This window comes from Cygnus olor, chromosome 1 (assembly GCF_009769625.2).
Source record: "Cygnus olor isolate bCygOlo1 chromosome 1, bCygOlo1.pri.v2, whole genome shotgun sequence".
Lineage (NCBI taxonomy): Eukaryota > Metazoa > Chordata > Aves > Anseriformes > Anatidae > Cygnus > Cygnus olor.
The window spans coordinates 136,829,396-136,850,814 of NC_049169.1; positions in this window are offsets into that span (position 1 = coordinate 136,829,396).

Below are 21,419 nucleotides of genomic sequence, written 5' to 3' on the forward strand. Positions count from 1 at the left end.
ATGGTTGCACTCAAAAAGTTGGTATCAATGGCTCAATGTCCAAGTGGAGATCAGTAACGAGTGGTGTTCCTCAGAGATCAGTATTGGGGCTGGTGCTGTTTAACATCTTTGTTGGTGACATGGACAGTGAGATTGAGTGCATCCTCGTCAAGTTTGCAGATGACACCAAGCTGTGTTTTGTGGTTGACGTGCTGGAGGGACAGGATGCCATCCAGAGAGACCTTGACAGACTTGAGGGTTGGGTCTGTGTGAACCTCATGAGGTTCATTCAACAAGGCCAAGTGCAAGATCCTGCACCTGAGATGGGGCAATGCCAAGCAGAAATGCAGGCTGGGCGGAGAATGGATTGAGATGGACTTGTGCGAATTGGTGGATGAAAAACTGAACATGAGCCAACAGTGTGTGCTTACAGCCCAGAAAGCCAAACGTATCCTGAGCTGCAGCAAAAGAAGCATGGTCAGCAGTTCGAGGAAGGTGATTCCCTCTACTCTGCTGTCATAAGACCCCACGTGGAGTACTGTGTTCGGTTCTGGGGCCCCCAGCACAGGAAGGACATGGACCTATTATAACGAGTCCAGAGGAGGGCCCCAAAAATGATCAAGGGTTTGGAGCACCTCTCCTATTAAGACAGGCTTAGAGAGTTGGGTTTTTTCGTCCTGGAGAGAAGGCGGCTCTAGGGAGACCTTACAGTGGCCTTCAGGACCTAAAGGGGGCCTACAGGAAAGCTGGGAAGCTATTCTTTATCTAGGAGTGATATGGGACAAAGGTTTTAAACTAAAAAAGGGTAGATTTAGATTAGATATTAGGAAGAAATTATTGGATGGTGAGGCCCTGGAACAGGTTGCTTGGAGAAGCTGTGGATTCCCCATCCCTGGAGGTATTCAAGACCAGGCTGGATGGGGCTCTGGGCAACCTGTTCTGGTGGGAGGTGTCCCTGCCCATGGCAGAGGGCTTGGAATTAGATGATCCTCAAGGTCCTTTCCAACCCAAAGCATTCTATGATTATAAGATTTTATGACTGTGATTACTGATTCCTCTGCCTTTCTCACCTTTGAATTACTTGAACAGGAAAATAAGTTTATGAAACAACAACATTTAAATCTCATGACTTATAATGTTCACTGAGTGTACCTGTCTTTGTACACTTATTCGTTATATATCACTGAAGGAGTGGTAAATCAGTTGAGATCTGTCCTGCTTCTGTTTGCTTGTGTCTTGTACAGCTTCTTTCCTATAACCCTTTGTTTTTCTTGCTCTTCTGAGCAGAGGAGGAATTGGGAGTTTCTTGAGAAGATGTTTCCTCTTCTTCAGGTCTCAATTCCTCAATTGTATTCATAGATTAGCCAACAGGACACTAGACTGTTCCCTGCTATGACACTTCATTTGAGAAGCTGTACAAATAAGATCTTCTGTTCTCTTTCTCACTTTCTGTGGTAGAGACTTATTTTAAAACTGGAATGAAATGTGGTTTTGGGATAAATTTTTATCAGCAAGCCTGAAATGTCATTTTTAGTGAGGTATATACAATCCATCCAGCTAGATGAAAATAGTGCTGAGAAGGTTGGAAGCTGAAAAACTGACCTTCATATTCATCTGTAAGGTGCACAGAATGAAACAGGTCTTCTGTGGAAAGGATATAATTATGTAATTAAAGACTGTGTCACAATTAATATGCACACATCCCAAAAGAAATAGGGTGGTATAAGCAAATATAAATGAGGATGGATAATTTTGCTCTACTTCCACAATTTACTCTTAATTTAAATTGTACTTTCTAAAGTAGAAAATTCTATTAAATAATGACATGGTACATGGACAGTTTCTTTTGTGATATGGGAAACTGCTTCAACTCTTAGTTAACTGTATGTTTGACTTTTTTTAAGGGAAGACTTGTGAAATTGTTGAGATATAGACGTGTTTTCTCATATACTTGATGCTTCACTTCATGCAATCATTTGGAATCACATAGGAACATTTAGATTTTCTTTGGTAAGATAATACTGATTAGATAGGAAGAAATTTTTTTTTTCCCATCCATTGCCATAATTATAAGGAGTTTACTCACCTTTAACCTCCTTATAGTGACTCAGGTGTGTTTTCAGGTGGAGGTGAGAAAGAACCACAGCTGGACAGCTGACCAAATTACTTATGGCATTTGGGATCCTGTGAAAAGGATTTGGGACTTATCTGAGCAGTGGGATCTGATGAAACTGCATTAGTTACATACACCTAAAGTTGCTCCTACTATGGTTTTACATCTGCTTGAACATAAGAGCTGTTTTTCCAGAATTTGCTGATTTCATGGGAAAGAGAAACAAAAGGACAAGCAAATGAGAACCTCGTGTTCCACCTCAAGTGCTTGATAACTTGATCAGTTTGTCAGGTGCAGGAAAATGTGCCTGTCACGAAACCCTAGTTTTGCTCCTGTAATTGTAATGCACACTACATGACAGGTGTAGGGATGAAGCAAAAATACAACAGAAGCGCTGTAAACTTGTAAGGTTCCATCTAATTCCCACAGGGGCAGGGGAATTCTGGAGGCCTGGGAGTGATGGGTTGTCTCCCAGGGATGGCAGCAGATGTAACTTCATTTTCTTTTTCTGGTCCTCTATGAAAATTACTATTTATTTATTTATTTATTTATTGGGGTAGAAAACACTGAAATTAAAATATCACAGTCAGTTAAACAATGTGTGACATATGCAAAATAATAAAATATTTTTATTTTTAAATTCTCTCTCTTTTTCTCTTTCTCTCTCAAAATGCAAGCAATTTGTCAAATTTGACCAGAATTGATGAGCTTATTTAGAATGACGGTCTGCTGAGTTATAGTCCAAAACAGCATTTTATGCTGAAAAAATTATTTGCATGAACATTTTAAAACAACTCCATTTTAAAGGTCATATATCTGAGTAAGAGCTACATGAATTCAACCCAGAAAAGGTTTTCCTTATTTATATTTTATTTCTTCTTTCAACTGAAATTACATCAGATTAGATTTCACCATTTCTCCATTTCTTTTGTATTATGTTAATGAAACAAATTCATAAAAGGTAGAATACTGTTGATTTTTCTTAGCTAATATTTTTAAGAGCAATTTTGTTTTTACCGCTGAAACTTACGTACAAATAAACAATTACAGTATTGGAAATCTTAGCAAACCATTGCTGTTAACTACTGTAACTTATGTATGCTGGATATATGAAGCTTTATAGCACAAAAAGCATTAAATTAGTTACTTATCTGCTGTAATGTTCTCTGGATCCAAAGCCCTTAGGTTATTCTCTTTATCAGCTATGATTTTAAACATAATTACTCATTGTATTTTCAGAAAAAACAAATAGCATATTTTCACAGTAAAAGCTCTACTAGCCAGTACTGGAAAGGATATTAAAAATAGAGTAAAAGAGGCCTATGGTTTCTTTGATTCATCGGCATTGTTTCTAGCTCTGCAGAGTGCAGTGTGTGACTGGAGTTTGTACTGAATAACCAATAAGGGGAATAATCGAGGCACCAAATCCAGAGTCTGCTACAGTGGATATTTAGTAAACCATCATGAGACAGTTCTGCTTGCATGACTATTAAACACTCATGTCAATAACAAGAGATTGAGCTCTCTCCATCCCAGCATGAAAACAAGAAGCCACCAGCTTACACCATCAAGAGAAGGCAACAGCATGGAAAAGGAAACAGCATAGGAAGGAGAGATGTAGTGTAGTTCGGCTGTACAAAGAACTCTTGCTCCTTTAATTTTTCCTTGAAAAATAGTTCAGAATCCTTAAAAGGGATGATTGGTAAAGAACTGAGAAAGTGGGGAGAGGGGAGGTTATCCCTGGAGATGAAATTTAGATGTAGATATGAAGATGAGATGTAGAAGAGTGATACATTAACCCTTGTAGAAAGCAGAATAGACTGCTACTAAACTGTATCACAGGAAAGGATGTAAAACATAAAATCATCTGTGAGCAGGACAGAGGCATGGAATCAGTTCTGACAACATGGCTGAGACATTCAGAGGTCTCTCAACAAGCCCTCGGTCTCTCTCTGCAGCTATCAAACCCTCTTCATCTCACCTATGTGGCAAAAAAGACCCCTCTGTTCATATATCTTCCCCAAGATGAAAAGCATATCACTTTTCCTGTCTGATGCTCTGCCTATTATTGTCTACATCCATACATTTATGCATCATTGGTCCTGCACTGACAAAAAAATGTCTTTGCTTTTTCTTTGTATATTGAATCCCTGCAAAATATGCCTGCTTCTTCTTTCTAGATAGAACTACAGAATACATATTGGCATATTAACACTTCCCTTTTAAAGGAAGGTAAGGAATATATAAGGGGCAAACACATGAGTATAAGAGCAATAGAAAGCAGGAGGGAGAAACCCAATTTCTCCTGCCCTTCAAATTGGTGGACAATGACAAAGGAAGGACTTTGCCACCCTGCTCTTGTGCCTGATAAGGGCAAATTGTATAGGGAAACTTGGAAGTTAAAGCAATTGAAAGATTAATGAAAGCTAGAGCAGAAGAGTTCAAAACCCATCAGTGCTGCATACAAATTCCTACATAATCTTTCATGGAACACATAAGCCTTCAGGTGAAGCCACTCTTGAAAACTGCAATGTGGGATCATGCAGAAGAAACCTATTTTGTTTTCTTTTGTTTTATTTTGTACAGTAGAAAACTATAATGTTTTCTTTGTCAGCAGTGACAGAGGGACAACTTTACCCTGCATTTGGTTCAGACCTTAGTATTTAATTTAGCCCCAAGTTGTGGCATGTGGTGAAGTTGCATGCAATCACTCCATCTTCCTTGAAACAATATATAAATTGTTTGCAACTAAAAATGAAAACAAAATAAAAACCATGACCTAATATCAGGAGATAAGTGAAATCACCAAAATAAGAGCACATCTTTCAGTCCATGTGGCAGGTCTTATTGCAAATATGTTTCTGTTTCTATGTCACTGTTCTATAGTGTACAGAAAGGTAACCACTAAGTTATGAAATGTGTTTTTATGTTATTATGCTCAGGTAAAGCAAAAGTTAATTGGGGTTCTTGTGACTAGTGTGCATTCTTCCCTTGGTCACTAAGAAAATCTCATTATGAGAGAAAATTCAGTCAAATCATCTCTGCCCATGTAGCACCTGTGGCAATATGCCAAGTTGGTACCAGATGAGATGTAAGACAAGTGGTCTCATGACAATCCAGCATGCAAGTTACTCATACTCCTTTTACTGATGATGTAAGGAAGAAAAATACAAGTATCAAGTCGCATTCTACTCCTGCTGCAAGGCAAAGCACCAATTCTGCTACCTTTCTCCTTCATATTAACATTTCTGCATGCTGTGTGCATGTATGTGAAGGGAATGCTTTGGCAAGTTCTTGGAATGGCTTCCCTCAAAACCTCTGCAAGGGTCCACACAACACTTTCTTGATGGATACATCTACCACAGGTATGTTCCATGTTGCTAGTGTTTCTCCCACAAGCCAAGGGAAGGCTTAGAATACCCTTACCTATAATTTCCACCTTGTGCTGAGTAGGCAGAATTGGTTAGGTCTGCCTGTTATTCAGAGACCTTCTTTGAATGCCAGGCTATCTGCCTACCTCAGGAAAGAAGCAGTTTTCAAGCTCCATCTAGGTTTGCAGTTCATTTCCAATGCAATAGTGAGCATTTCTCTCATCAGGTGAGCAGTTCTCTCATCTGCACATTCTCAAGGAGCGAAAGTAGTTTAAAATATGTTTTCCCATTTTCTGCTGATTGTAAAGTTGCCTTTGCTGGAATACTTTCACTGTGATAATGAATGTGATAAAAAGTTGAAAATTCACTGTAAAGCTGCACTTTAGAGAAGTTGATTGGTCAGGTAACCAGATCACAAGGTCTAGAATAGAAACAGAGAAATAAAGGAAACAGAGCTAATTGTATGATCAGTAGTTACTATAATGTGGCCACAAGGAATGAGGTAGTTGACTTATATTGTAATACTTTTTTTTTTTTTTTTTCTGATTAGCTTCTTGTACATTAAGCATAAAATACAATAAGATGAATGGTGTTTATGCATGTACTGTGGCTAACATCAGATGAAGTAATGCTGAGGGAAGTCATTAGTTTCTTCTTAGTTAACAGAAAGTATTGTGACTTATTTATTCCCTTACTTCTAAAGAGTAATAGCTTGCATAAATGTCAAGGGGCTTTTCGTTGGAGGCTTGTGGGATCAAATAAAAGAAGATATGCAGAATTACTGTGAAAATACGGAAACAGAATCCAAAGACAAAGGTAAACAAATGCTCTGCCTTGCCTTCAGAGGTGTGAAGTGCAGGGCATTCTGCAGACCGATTTCAATGTGAACTCCCCAAAGAAAATGGGCACTTCATTTGATGCATTTGTCTTACATAAAAGCTTTATTGCTAGTGGTGAGGTTGTTATAAGGAGGGGGTGGGGATTTATTTTATGGTTTAAATTTTGTTTCTCCTTCATCAGTAACCCTGAGTTAGATCTGAAGGTGATTTCATGAAACATTTCACATGATAAACACACAGGGAATGGTTAGTGTTGTTATTTCACAGGGGAATCAAGAGAACCTCTTTGAACCTGGTAGAGCGAGCAAACTGGACAGGTCATGATGAGGAAGCCAACAGGTCTCAGTAAGAAGACACAGAATTTGCTTTTTCTTCACAACCTGATAATGCTTATTACCAAGGTCCTTTCAGCAAGAGAAACACCTTCCTGAAGCAGTGAAGCATTGAAGCACTGAAGCACATGCATGCCAGAGCATGTGCAATGATAGTGGTACTGAACTGAGACGAGCTAAGTTGTGTAGCTTTTTATAGTCCTCACACAAATACTTGCATCAAGCACACCCATAAACATGTGCCAGATGGAAGTCCACAATTATGTCAAAATTTTATTTTGACAAATTTCATTATGCTAATGTATGTGAAATTGGGTCATCTTGTGAACTATGGGACAATGTATTTACTCAGTACAATTACTGTATTCATAGAACAGGAATTGAGAGAGCAAAGGAACTAATTATAACGGAGCTGCTCAGAACTGAGTTGTTCTGATTAATACTCTGTAGAGGAACTGAAAGGGTCCTACTACAGGTTGAAGATAGTCCTGTGACTCATGTGGCTACTCAGCTTCTGTAATTCTTGAAACTGGACCCTGCGGACTCTCATAACAGGATTACACTTGGAACAGCAAGTTCCTGCACTGGGGAAGTTGGGTCATGATGTAACTGTTACAGTGAATTAGGATACAGGAAACTAGCCAATATAAAAGTTAATTTATTGCCATGTGAACTTCCTTAATTATGAAAAAAAAAAAAAAAAAAGGGATTAGAACAGTTAAAACCCTCATCTATACAGAATAAACAATGTGCTATCAATTTCAGTGTAAGTATTTTAACTAACTTCTGGGAATGTATGATTTCCCATCAGGAAATGGCAGGAGGAGACATCACCTTCTATGTCAATATGAAGCTGGAGTACATAGAACTCTTCCTGGAGATGGGCGAGGAGTTGACAGACAGTTTAAGTGTCAGGATTACAGGGAGAGCAGGGACAGGGGACATTATAGTGGGAGTGTGCTGCAGGCCACCTGATCAAGAAGACCAGGCAGATGAGGCTCTCTACAGATAGAGAGAAGCAGCCTCCTGTTCACAAGCGCTGGTCCTCCTGGGGGACTTCAACCACCCCGATATCTATTGGAGGGACAGCACAGCAGGGCATAGGCAATCCAGGAGGTTCCTGGAATACATTGATGATAACTTCCTTCTTCAAGTGATAGAGGAGTCAATGAGGGGAGGTGCTGTGCTGGACCTCATTCTCACCAACAAGGAGGGGCTGGTAGGGAATGGGAAATTCAAGGGCAGCCTTGGCTGCAGGGACCATGATTTGGTGCAGTTTGTGATTCAGAGGGCAATGAGGAGGCAGCACACTAAGCTTGCTACTCTGGACTTTGGGAGAGCAGACTTTGCCCTCTTTAGGGATCTGCTTGGTAGAATATCATGGGAGAAAGCCCTGGAGGGAAGAGGGGCTCAAGAAAGCTGGTTAATATTCAAACATCACCTCCCTCAAGCTCAGGAGGGATGCATTCCAGCAAAGAGGAAGTCAAGCAAAAACGCCAGGAGGCCTGCATGGATGAACAAGGAGGTTCTGGCCAAAGTTAAACAGAAAAAGAAGGCCTACAGGGAGCAGAAGCAAGGACAGATAGCTTGGAAGAGACACAGAGACATTGTCTGAGCATCCAGAGATCAGGTTAGGAAAGCCAAAGCCCTCTTAGAATTAAATTTGGCCAGGAACACCAAGGGGATCAAGAAAGACTTCTATATGTACATCATTCGTAAAAAGAAGACTAGGGAAATTGTGGGCCCTCTCCAGAAGCAAACAGGAGTCACTCAGTGACTTTTTTGCCTCAGTCTTCACTGACAAGTGCTCGAGCCACATAGCCCAGACCCCAGAAGGTAAAGGTGGGGATTGGAAGAATGATGAACCAGTGTAGGATGTAGTCAATGAACTAAGACCATCTAAGGAACCTGAAGGTTCACAAGTCCATGGGACCTGATGAGATGCATACACAGGTCCTGAAGGAATTGGCGGATGTAGTTGCTAAGCCACTGTCCATCATATTTGAGAAGTTCTGGCAGTCAGGTAAAGTTCCCACTCACTGGAAGATGGGAAACATAACCCCCATTTTTAAAAAGAATAAAAAGGAAGACCTGGGCAACTAAAGATGAGTCAATCTCACCTCTGTGCTAGGTAAGATCATGGAGCAGATCCTCCTGGAAACTGTGCTAAGACACATTAAAAATAGAGAGGTGATTGGTGACAGCCAACATGGCTTCAATAAGGGCAGATCATGCCTGACAAATCTGGTGGCCTTCTACAATGGGGTTACAGCACTGGTGGATAGGGGAAGAGCAACTGACATCATCGACCTGGACTTGTGCAAAGCATTTGACACTGTCTCTCATGATATCCTTGTCTCTAAATTGGAGAGACATGGATTTGACAGATGGACTGCTCAGTGGGTAAGGAGTTGGCTGGATGGTTGCACTCAAAAAGTTGGTATCAATGGCTCAATGTCCAAGTGGAGATCAGTAACGAGTGGTGTTCCTCAGAGATCAGTATTGGGGCTGGTGCTATTTAACATCTTTGTTGGTGACACGGACAGTGAGATTGAGTGCATCCTCGTCAAGTTTGCAGATGACACCAAGCTGTGTTTTGTGGTTGACGTGCTGGAGGGACAGGATGCCATCCAGAGAGACCTTGACATACTTGGGAGTCGGGCCTGTGAGAACCACATGAGGTTCAACAAGGCCAAGTGCAAGGTCCTACACTTGGGTAAGAGCAATGCCAAACACAAAAACAGGCTGGGCGGAGAATGGATTGAGAGCAGCTCTGAAGAGAAGGACCTGGGGGTGTTGGTTAATGAGAAGCTCAACATGAGCCAGCAGTGTGTGCTTGCAGCCCAGAAAGCCAAATGTATCCTGGGCTGCATCAAGAGCAGCGTGGCCAGCAGCAGGGAGAGGGAGGTGATTCTCCCCCTCTACTCTTCTCTCATGAGACTCCCCCTGGAGTGCTGCATTCAGGTCTGGGAGCCCCAGCACAAGAAGGACATGGAAGTATTAGAATGAGTCCAGAGGAAGGCCACAAGGCTGATCAAGTGGTTGTAGCACCTCTCCTATGTAGACAAGCTGAGGGAGTTGGGGTTGTTCATCCAGAAGAAGAGAAGGCTCGGGGGAGGCCTTACAGCGGCCTTCCAGTACCTAAAGGAGGCCTACAGGAAAGCCAGGGTGGGGATTTTTTGTCAGAGACTTTAGTGATAGGTCAAGGGGTAATGGCTTTAAACTAAAAGAGGGTAGGCTTAGATAATGTATAAGGAGGAAATTCTTTACTCTGAGGGTGGTGAGGTCCTGGAACAGGTTGCCCAGAGAAGCTGTGGATGCCCCATCCCTGGGAGTGTTCAAGGCAAGGTTGGATGGGGCTTTGAGCAACCTGATCTAGTGGGAGGTGTCCCTGCCCATGGCAGCGGGGTGGAACTGGGTGACAATTAAGGTCCCTTCCAACCCAAACCATTCTGTGATTCTATGATTCTATGATTCTATGACTTGACAGAAAATCACAAAATGCACAAAGTAACCTCTGAAGAGGGTTTGGATCCCACTTTTTTATTTTATTTTTTATTTTTTTATTTTTTATTTTTATTTGCAGTTTATTATCAGTGTTTGACCTAGACGTGGATGTTTTTACCAAAACAGTCAACTTGAAAGTGAATTTCCCCGTAGCTGCTGTGTCAGTCTGAAGATTGATTTGGTTTGCTTATGAAATGGAGGGGAGTTGCATGCCAGAGTAGTGTAAAAGCACCGCTGACTAGACCAGCACATTATACCACAGACTTTTAGGGCTGATCTGTGGTCTTTTCAAAACCAGAATCATTGCAGAGGCTTTATATGACTAGCTTTCTAACCTTAAATTTGAAACATAACAATTTAAAGAACTGCATGCATAAGAAAGGGCATTGCTGATCAGGAAGAAGTTGATAATCAGACAATCTTTCAGTCATCTTTATTTTTGTTTCTCTGCCTTAATGTATTTTAAATTTATCACCTTTCATTGGAGGTACCAGACCTAGAAAGAAAGTGATATTAGAAACTTGGGTATGGATTAGAACTTTATTTATTTTTTCCTTATTATTTTTATTTCTTAATTTTACAAACAGATACATTTGTGCTCTAGAATTACTCAGGCCCCAAGCTGGCTTCAGGGGCAGTGAATTTTTTTGTTGAACACAAACTGGCTTTTCTTTTTACACAAACTAAATAAGCTTAAAATCTTAAAAGCAATTTTCATATCCTTCAAAAAATGAGAAACTATTACCTGTAATCAGTTCAAAACAGCAAATACTGCCAGGTATCCCCAGCCTATAAATTTGGGTGATAGTGTCCAATAAAAAAAAAAAAAAAAAAAAAAAAAAAAAAAAAAAAAAAAAAAAAAAAGCCCTCTTTTCCCTTATTTATGGCATACAGCCAAAGCTATTTTTTTGTATAGTGCACAAGAGACTCTGAGACTGTAGCAAGGAGATTTGTTTAAACTTTTTACTGCTGTTTTGCACTTCAAAATAAAACTGGAAATTGTAGCTGATTATGATATGATATGATATGATATGATGACCTCACATGTAAGAGAAGTGTAAGGACAATCACTAGCTGTAAATTCGTCTATGATGTCACAGAGCTCCAGACACAGACCATATCTAGATGCAAGTGTATCCAATAGGTACACTAGAGAGCCCTTTTGTGGATATTACACAGCTTGGAAGCCAAAATGTAGTTTAGCTCTTCCCTCTGTGGTACCAACGGGTTTAGAGGTTTCCTTTGATTTCAGTTTACAAGAAGTAATTTTTCACCCTATTTCCTTTCCTTAGGTGATTTAGCAGTTGATGCTTGCTTGTCTTTGATCACAGGCTACCATCATGTGGCCACTTTGAGAATCTTCCCAAGTAACAGGATCTTAAAGTATGATTACTTCTCAGCCTGGAAAACACCAAGGCACTGTCTACGTACACCATCAAATCCACATGTGGCTTTCAGAGGGTTTAATTTTGCTTCTTAATTGCACTCATTTATTTCTTAGGCATTCTTCCCTTTGATTCGTGTATGTTTTGTCCTGCTTTACCCGCCCCCTCCCCCCCCCATTCCCCCTCAAACACACAAACAAACCCCTAAAAATGGACAAAACGTACCTTCATTTCAGAAAGGAAAAGGTGCAAGTTTTTCTGTAAGTAGCTTCTTTGGGATACTCCAGGCATTAAATTCTAAGACACAGGTTTATTTATGTTGTGTATTTCTCTTCATGCACACCATTCTCAGAGCTTCAACCATCCTTATGTAAATGAGATTGTATGGCTGGAATCTAGCCAACATGCTCCAAAGCTTATGATTCTGAGATATTACTTCAGACTGTATATCAAAGTAAACAAATATGGAAATACGTTAAGGTGTAGCTTTGCAGACATCATGGTAGGAAAGATCTCCAGGTGGAATGGAAGCCTATACTGTAGACCAGAACCTTGTACCAAATAAAGGCTCTTTCACTGGCCTAATGTTTATTCATGTACAATCCAATTAGTATTTAAAAATAAATTACATCCTTATTATATTCATTGCAGAACTGACTAGGATTCTTTGTTGGATCGCTTCATCAGGAAATCCAAACTGAATGTTTGATATGGTGTCAATTTATCTTATCTTCTTTTTCCCAATGTACACCAAATTGCTTAAAAAGAGGAAAACTGAACATACTTTAGACAAAGATTTTTAGTTACAGATATTGATAAATCCTGGTCTTGAACTTTATTTTATTTTATTTTATTTTATTTTATTTTATTTTATTTTATTTTACTTTACTTTATTTTATTTTATTTTATTTTATTTTATTTTATTTTATTTTATTTTATTTTATTTTATATAGCCAGAATTAATTTTAAAATCAAAATATACCCAAATAAAAGATCTGTTAACAGATTTTATATACTGATGAAGAGCAGATCAAGGCTGCATTTGCAGGTAGGCTTATGGACCAGAGGAAATAATGTTTTTGCTTACTGTCATTTTTTAAAGTTCATTCATACAGTGAAGGTTAAATGAGACATCAAGGATGGGATTCATTTCTGGACCATAGATTAAAACTCCATATTATTGCAATCTACACCTTAGTTTTGGTGCTGTCTGCTCACTTCATGAACAATGGATGATTTCTGGGTGAAATGAATGGGGTGAATGAAATGTTTTCTTGTCAAAGTGTAGTTTTTCATTGACAATAACAATAGATGGACCTAATTTGTGCACATCTAAATATCTCCAATGTAAAAACAAAACAAAGCAAAACAAAACAAAACATTTCTTGAATTCAAAATTAATTTGTCTTTGAAGTTGCAGTGAGCCCAAGCCATCAGCTAATTGTTCTCCCATCATATTACATATTTACCTAGCTCTATGCTGGACTCTATGCTCTATACTCCAAGAAAAATTATCAAAGGCTTTACTGAAATCCAAAAAGAGGCTTCCAATGGCTAGATGGGTAACCTTGTCATAAAAGGAAATTAAGTTCATTAACCAGGACTTGTGAAACTGTATTGGTTGTGATCAATGACTGCATTGATTCAGGTGTTTCTCAATAATCTCCAGAATAATCTTCTGCATAATTTTACCAGGCACGGAAGTGACACTGACAGGCTGGTTATTACCAGGGTCTTCTTTCTAGTCCTTCTTGAAATTGGAATGATCTTTGCCATCTTTCACTTGACTGAGACTTCTCCAGATTCCCAAGACTATGGAAAAATAATTGAGAGAGATCTTGTGAAGGCATCAGCCAGCTCTTTGAGTTCCCTGGGATGAATCCCACTGTGCCCCATAGACTTATATGCATCCAGATGGAGCAGCGAATCCCTCACAACTTCAGGGTTGGCTGGGAGTTTATCATTACCATGGTAACAGTCCTCCAGCTCAGTAATGTAAGGATTTTCATTTCTTTTCTGTTTACTCACTACTATAACCTGACTCACAGAGAATTGTGCTCAGGTTTCCAGTCTGGGCTACTCTGAGTTTTTTGAAAAAATATGTTGAGGAAGTTAACTAACGATGTTCTTCCTTTGCCTTTCTGGATTTCTTTGTAAGTTTGGGCTTATCATATTCTGATCATTACTTTCTAGTGAGGTTTTTCCTTAGAGTAGATTTGTTCTCATTCATTCATTGTTTTGTTTTGTTGCTAAAGTTCATGATGTATTATCCAAACCAATCCTGCTTGCCTTTTCTTCTTTGAAGTCTTTTTAAAACACTAAGTATCAAAGATTTATTAGTACCCTTTCCACCTAAATGTCGGTAGTCTCTCAGCAACTCTGTTTTTACTTTTTCTTCCTAAAACAATCAGAAGAGTGAAGTAAAATTGAACTAGAGTAACTCTGTACACCACATACTCTGAGAAGAATTCCTCTTCTGCAACAGCACATTCTCAGGTGTGTAATCTGTGTAGTCTTTCTCGCCAGCAAAATAGTTACAGGTCAGAGTATGCAGGAACATTTCTTGCTCCTTAACTTAAACAGTAAGTTTATCAGAACTAATGACCCAATAAAGATAGGTTCCTAGTAACTTCAGGAGAAGATGGAGATTTGAACAGTCTTCATGTGATGCACGCAAAAGACGCTTTGGTTCAAGTATGGGGTTATTTTTCCAAATCTGAGTTCCTAATAAATATAAATAGATATAATAATAATATATATAATATATAATATATATTAATATAATATATGATATATTACAATATTTATAATATAATATCTATAATATAATAATAGACATAAATAGATATAAAAGGCCAGTTTTTAATAGAAAAGTCATTCCAAATGCATGGGTTGAGGTTTACCTCTAATGTTAACCCTCTGAAAATTATATCTAAGTCGGATCCAGAGTCTCACCCAAGAGGGCTTTAAAGGAGCAGCTCTGATAATTCTTTTGCTCTGCTTGATGGGATGAGATTAACCCGATTACAGATACATAAATCATAACAACTTTGTTTCTGTTTTCTCTATGAGGGGAACCCAAGATAATGACCACAGACTTAGGGATCTTAGATACCTAAGAAATGGCAGGTGAATCTCAAACTCCTGATGTGGAGATAGATCTTTGCACTGTGCCACAAATGTCTCGTCATCTGATACCAGTACTGGTAGTTTCAGTGGGGTGGTTACCTGCTACAAATACTAGCTAACTCTATTTTGTTTGCACAATGTTTACTCTATCTTCCTCTTATTTTTTTTCCCAGCATTGGAACACTTGAGGTGATTCTTCAGAAATAAAATTTTGTTAAACTAAGGAACAACTGCTTAAAAGGAAGAAAATGTTTAGCCACTTATACTTGTCAGATAAAGCAAAATGGAAGTGGGGAAATGAATATGACTCAGCTGAAAGCAGTGAGCAGTTTAACAGAACGATGACAACCCTGACTCATCTGGGAAAATATTAGTTCTCTTGCGTCAAGAGAGTTGGTACTGCTTGCATGAAGAAGTGTACTAGAAAGGGTTAAAAAAAATGAGGTAGTGCCTGGGACTGACTGTAATTTAAGAGTTAACTGATCTGGTAACACACAAGGAGGTGAGTAAACTGATCTATAGCAAAAAGGATAGTAACACCGGACTGAGTGCAGGAAGGTATTTGGAAATGACTGGTCCAAAATGGAAGTTACAGCCTTGACAAATCTACAGAAGCTATGGAATGGGAAAGCTGCAGAATGAGAAACATGTCTTACTGGGACTCTCCCACATGCTAAATGGGAAATTACCAAAGCTTCGCAGTTGGAAATAACGCAGTAGAGAGACATATATTAGATCTTCTTCATTAGAGTTGAGTGTACCTTTCTTGTAAGACTGATGGAGTGAATTGTACATGGACCGCAACAGGTGTGAACCTCTGCCAAAGGTAGGCATTAATATTATTCCCTTTTAAAACTTTTTTTCTTTCTTTCTTTCTTCCTTTCTTCCTTTCTTCCTTCCTTCCTTCCTTTCTTTCTTTCTTTCTTTCTTTCTTTCTTTCTTTCTTTCTTTCTTTCTTTCTTTCTTTCTCCTTTTCTCTCTTTCTTTCTTTCTTTCTCTTTCTCTCTCTCTCTCTCTCTTTCTCTCTTTCTCTCTTTCTCTCTTTTTCTCTCTCTTCTCTCTCTCTCCCTCTTTTTCTCTCCTCCCTCACTCTCTTTCTCTTCCTCCCCTCTCCTCTGCTCTCCTCTCTCTCTTCTTTCTCTTCTTTCTTTCTTTCCTTTCTTTCTTTTCTTGTTCCTTTTTCCTTCCTTCTTTTTTCCTTTTTTTCCCTGGAAAATGAAGGTCTCATCCTCTCCTCTTGGAGGAAGTCAGAACTGTGCTAGAACAGCCTTCTGCCAACTGACAGATTTTAACCCAACTTCCATCCAACTTTTTTTTTTTTTTTTTCCCAGTAACTCTCAAGCAAAACATCAATGTTTAGCCTGGAAAGTAAAGTGTCCTCCACTGGGAAACTGAAAACAAACAAATAAACAAACAAAACCACAGAAAAACTCCAACTGATCTCAAATTATTTTTTCAAGGCAAATGTGTTAATTTCAGAAGGCTCTTCTTACAAAACTTTCTAAAATTTAGAATAAATCTGATTTGTTGAATGTTTAGCATCATCAGGTTTCATCACAATTAATTCTTTTTTTTTTTTTTTTTTTTTCCTGTGACAAAAAACAGTGCCCACAGACAGCTCAGTCTTTAGGGTGATAACGGAATTGTTTCAAAGAGCACATGGAATGGCTGCTCAAAGCCTATGCTTGGTTGCTGCAATGCTTCTGAATTGTCATGACTATCAAATACAGCTCCCTCACTTTCAGTGTGGTTGCTGGCACTGTGCCCAGGTGGCCAAGAGGGTCAACAGCATCCTGGTTCGTATCAGGAATAGTGCAGCCAGCAGGACCAGGGATGTGATTATCCCCCTGTACTCAGCTCTGGTGAGGCCGCACCTCAAGTACCATGTTCAGTTTTGGGCCCCTCACTACAGGAAAGACATCGAGGCCCTGGAGCATGTCCAGAGAAGGGCTACAAAGCTGGTGAAGGCCTGGAACACAAGTCCTGTGAGGAGCACCTGAGGGAACAGGGGTTGTTTAGTCTGGAGAAGAGGAGGCTCAGGGGAGACCTTATTGCTCTCTACAACTACCTGAAAGGAAGGTGTGAGGAGCTGCTGGGTCGGCCTTTTTTCATAGATAACCAGTGATAGGACTAGAGAGAATGGCCTCAAGTTGCACCAGGGGAGATTTAGGTTGTAAAAGAGGAGACCTTTCTTCTCAGAAAGAGCAGTCGCATTGGAATGGGTTGCCCAGGGAGGTGGTGGAGTCACCGTTCCTGGGGGTGTTCAAGGAAAGGTTGGATGTGGTGCTTAGGGACATGGTTTAGTGGGTGACGTTGGTGGTAGGGGGATGGTTGGACCAGATGATCTTGAAGGTCTTTACCAACCTTAGTGATTCTAAGATTCTATGATTCTTGCTCAGTGTATTCTCACTGATAGGAGACTGAAAGACCATAAGAATGTAAAAGAGTGAGCTCTAGATTAGTAATAAGGAGCTAAGAGTGTGAGCAGGCACAATATCAATGTTGATCAGTATATAAAAGTGCTGCGCAGGTGATCTAGAAGCTGATCTTTCTCTAACGCAGAATGAATTTTTTCAAAATCTGCCTAGGTGAAATCAATGCCAGTGATTCTGTTGGAGTGTTCAGTTGCAAGGAATTTGAGTGTTTTGGAACTGGGATTAGCAAAAGTTATTTCACAAAAAAAAAAAAAAAAAAAAAAATAAAAATCTGCTTGTGATTGGTGGACAAATAGACATTTTCCCTCTGATTGTCTCTGGTGGATTTCATATCATCAGCTTGCTTGGCAACAAGTCAATTTTCTTTAAACTGCGTGGTAAATTCTGCTCTTCACTATTGTGATCTTGGGCAGCTAGGGTTTGGTAGGGGAGGAGTGCCATGAGGGTGAGAAAGTCTTTCCAAAAATGATAGTTATAGCAAGTGGATAGCTTTTTTCCCCTTCTAGCTTTGGCTGTGTAAAGGACACCAATGTGCTTGTCTTCAGTGAAAATGTCAACTGCACATACATGTTGTCCTTCTTGGCTGGGCAAAGAGCACCACAAGGCAGCAATAGATGGCTCCTTATCAAACCCTGGTTTGTGAGTTTGAAAGAATCAGGTGAAGGATACATGAGTCAGCACTTTACAAAATCCTCAGGAATCCAAATAGGAATCAGTATTTCAATAGCCATCTGCAAACCAATAGAAGCTTTGCCAGAGTCAGTCCTTAGTCTTAAGACTTGTAGGCTAAAAATGTTATAAGGACAAGGACTGTTTTTGAGCACCTGAAGCAATTTCTGCACACTGACTGGGAAGGAAAATAGAATGAACCATTCTGAAGGACAATCTTAAATGAATTGTGTAGAGGAAGCATGGAGAAAAATTAACAGTACTTCATTAAAACACTGCTTTTTAAAATCTGTCCATTTTTAAAAGTTTCATCTAAACAGGGAGAGCAGGCGTTGCATGTTTAATAACTGTAGGAGTCTGAAATTCATTGTAAATAGCAGAGATCTAGTGAATTCGGTTTAAAGTGTGATTTATCTGATTGACTGTATGGGTTTACCTTAAGGTGAGATGAGTCTCTCTCTTATTGATTCCTCAAGTTTATAGCTGATAAGTATATATAGTACAATTTCTGTTGTCAATGCTTGAATATCTGATCAGGAATATTAGACAAATTAGCAATCAAATGACAATACATAAGGAAATAAGTAATAAGCTCTTAAGCATCTAGGATTTTTTTTTCTGTGTTATGCTTTACCAGTTTCCTTGAAAGAAGTATAATGGTTATGAAATATAGCTTATCTTTTATAATACAGCAAGCTTTCTTCCTAGAAATATTCAGGATACATATACGTTGTTTTCACACACTGAAAGATAAGTCATCTATTTCAAGCCTTGGTCTCACAGGCTGTTATTCATCACAATTACTGTGATTCATCACTGACCTGACCATTACCCCAGAAAGAAGTTAAGTTGTATGTGTAATGAAACATTAGCTCCTGATCAGTATTTTGAATTTTTCCATGCAGTCCAAAAGCTTTAAAAGGGAAATCTCAGAACAGTGTAAATTCCTGGATATTTCAGCTATTTCTGGCATGATTTGGAAAACGTGTATAATCTCTCTATACCTCGGTTCCTCACTCAGAAAAGATTAGGTCCGTTTCACCACGCCCCCCCCCCCCCCCCCCCCCCCCCATTTCCCTCCTTTTTCTCTCCCATATTAAAAGTAGTGCATATTCTATAGTAGGTGTTAAATGGATCTAATTTAGTCTAACACATCTGCCATGGAGATACTGGCAATACTATCAGCACTGCCTTTTAATTGAAATCTTTCACTGCTTCTTTCTAATTAGCTGAGAACAAGCATATCTGTATAATGTTACACTCTTTTAAAGGACTCATTCCCACCTCAATGCAAAGTCAGTTTATCCTAGAGCACACCCCAAACCTGTACTTTGGTCTCTGATAAATCTCTACATGTAGGATATGACTGTAATTGATATTAACCTGTATAGATGTAGAAAAAACAGAGGGACAAAAACATTGTATCAAGTTTGCTTTTATGGTCAACAGATGGCTATTAGCTGTAGCTGACAATTTTTGGAAAGCAAAGAGATATCTTCTCCAAGAAATTGCTTTCTCTGGCCAAACTTGTATTACTATATATACATGTACATCTATCTATTTTGAAAAGCATTACAAAAATATTTGACAACAAAAGAAACATTACATTTTGAGATCACAGATTCAGAGTAGAAGGCCTTATGGACAGTTGCCATCCCTATTATGTGAAAAAGAAACATAAAATTAGCTGCAAAACAGCATTAAAAACCCAAAGGGTTGTATTTTAGTCACTGCAGTAGAAAGCTGTGATGCCAACATTCCCTTCTGCTAACAAGAACATATGCATTCAGGACACCCCCTTTATCTTACTGATATCCTTTCAGCCTGTCTCACTATTCCTTTGTAGTTTAACGTTTCTTTTTCAGTGGCACAAATCTTAGAAATGTAATTTTCCCTTCTATGCAAAAAAAATATGAGATTTTCCCTTCTTCCTCTATTGATGTAAACAGAGCTGGAATTAATAAGCATCTCAAATGCCCCTAGCATGATTACAAGCCTTAGTTGTTCTAATACAACGTAAAACACTTAAGGGAATGTGAGAAAGGAAAACCCATGTCCTGCAGCCACATGCATCTTTACTGGAACTATCTCAGCACAGTGCTTAGATGACCACAAAACAAATGATTGCTAACTACTGAACTTTGCATAGGGCACTGGTTTTAAAGAAAGTTAGCAGTCATTCCTTTTAACAGGCAGCTAAATGCTGGGTGATGTTCAGTGAATTGGCTTTATGGATTTTTTTTAGTTATATGACATGCCATTTTGATCAGCCCAAATACATATGTGGCTCCAATGAAACACTTTTATAATCTATTACTGAGTTCAATGTAAGAGTCTGCTAAAATGGAAAATGTGTTGAATTGTCATCATTTTTACTTTTCTGAATACAGTTAAAACTGTATGATTCTTAAAAATAAGTAAATAAAAAAAAATCCCTGAGGTGTATCTTTCTTCCTTTTCATCTTTAATTACTTTAAATTATGAGAAAACTCCAGAAAACATACTACTACTAGGTAATGAATGTTTTTCTCTGAATTCAGCAATGGTAGCATTTTATTGATGTAAGAAATGTGCTGCAATTACTAATGTGCAGACATCAATCCAGTGTATAAACAGCATTTAAACCAGATAAAATTTACGTTTTACTAATATACAGAAGACACAACAGGAAAATAAGTTTTTTTATATTTTAAAAATAAAGTACTGAGCCCATGGCCAGGTTTGCTACTATTATAACTGGATTTGAGATTCTAAGTCACACTCTTCTCACTTAAATGCAACATACCTCTAAATTTAGTTGAAGTCGTCATGAATCGTTTACCTTCCTTTATGTAGTACATTTCTATAGAGGTAAGTTTTTTTTCTGTATACACCTGTCTTAAGCTTGGGTCTGATACATACCAAAACAAAGGAGCAGTAAGAGATAAAAGCTGATCTTTAATTACATTATATAATTACATTATATAATTACATTACAACAATTATACAATAATTGTATATTATTTTTATTATTTAATTGTATATTATTTAATTGTATATTATTTTTACAAATTTATTTATTTGTATTACATTTATTTATATTACCAAAACAACAATAGTTGTATAAATGTTGTATAATTACATTAACTAATTTAAAAAGTAAAATAACATGTGGACCTAAACACATTATTTACTAATGTAAAGCCAAGATTAGCTTACTAAATCTATGTATAAGAAAAAAATAGATACGAAACAGTCACAGTAATCATAGCAAAAAAACATTAGAAGAAAGAGATACATGGTGCATATTCAAGGTGCAAAGCACCAGTTTTTGAGGCTTTAATAGTAAGAATTTGGAACACAGTATTGAGCTTTTGTATGACATCTGGTTTTGTTTGTTTGTTTTAACGTTAACTTTTGTGTTTTTAAAATGGATAACAAAGTACAAAAAAAGTTTCTATTCTTACCCGTTAAAACTTCTGCCTTTTCAACTCTTCCTCAACCAACCTCTTCAACTGAGCTGAAAATCTTTAGGTCTCTACCATTTCACCTAACAACCTATCAAAGTGAGGGGAGGCATAGGATCCTTCCTCCATCAGCATTTATCCACTGTGTGTCTGGAAGCTAAAAATGGAGAAAAGCAAAGCAGAAGAGCCAGTTTCGATGGTCTGGAGGGGAGCA